We start from the raw sequence: 860 nt of genomic DNA, 5'->3' as shown, positions 1-860 counted from the left end.
CAGAAGGATTCTGAACAATAAAAGAGGAACACAAGAGAAAAGAGAATGGTGAGAATTTGTTCCTATGTTAGACATGTATGGTGATAGGAAAAGAGCAATCAATCTATGAGGGATTATTATTTAGCAGAATAAAATCAAATCAATGTTGTGAGCACAGCACATTTCTTTCTCCATTTCCATGCATGTCTTCTCTATGTTCATACAGGAGAAATAAAAGACCATGTGCTCAATGTGTTCCTTTTGTTCTCTATGATCCCAGCAGCATCAGCCTGCATCTTTCTTTGTTGTAGAACACTGCTCTCCACCATGGCAATACTCTGGTCCTATTGAAGTCTCTGTAGCTGTTACTACACACAAGTGACCTGTCGAACATTGGTCCCATCTGTATTCCTTCTTGTTGTTGAACAAGAAAGAATCAGAACTATAGGCAGTTAAAATTTGTAGGCAAAGCTTTGTTTCCAGGGACAAAATCACTGAGATGTTTCCAATATTTTTGGCCATAGTGGAAGACACTGTTCTTAACAATTGGGTGTGAGAATGGTTGGTACAGCTAGTGTGGTCTACAGAGTGAGTTCCAGTACATCTGGAACTCATAGTAACACCCTGTCTAAACAAACAATCAAGTAAACAAAGAAACGAAACACAAAAATCACAAGATTGTAGACATTTTTTTCAGTTATTTTTATTGAGAAAAGGAAAAAAAATAAGTTCCCGCCTCCTCCCAGCCTCCCATTTCCCTCCCCCTCCTCCCACCCTTCTCCCCCTCCTCCCACCCTTCTCCCCCTCCCCGCACTCCTCTCCCCCTCCCTCTCCAGTCCAAAGAGCAGTCACGGTGCCCTGCCCTGTGGTAAGTCTTAGGT

This window comes from Microtus ochrogaster, unplaced genomic scaffold (genome assembly GCF_000317375.1).
Source record: "Microtus ochrogaster isolate Prairie Vole_2 unplaced genomic scaffold, MicOch1.0 UNK171, whole genome shotgun sequence".
Lineage (NCBI taxonomy): Eukaryota > Metazoa > Chordata > Mammalia > Rodentia > Cricetidae > Microtus > Microtus ochrogaster.
Note: the sequence above shows the minus strand (reverse complement) of the source record.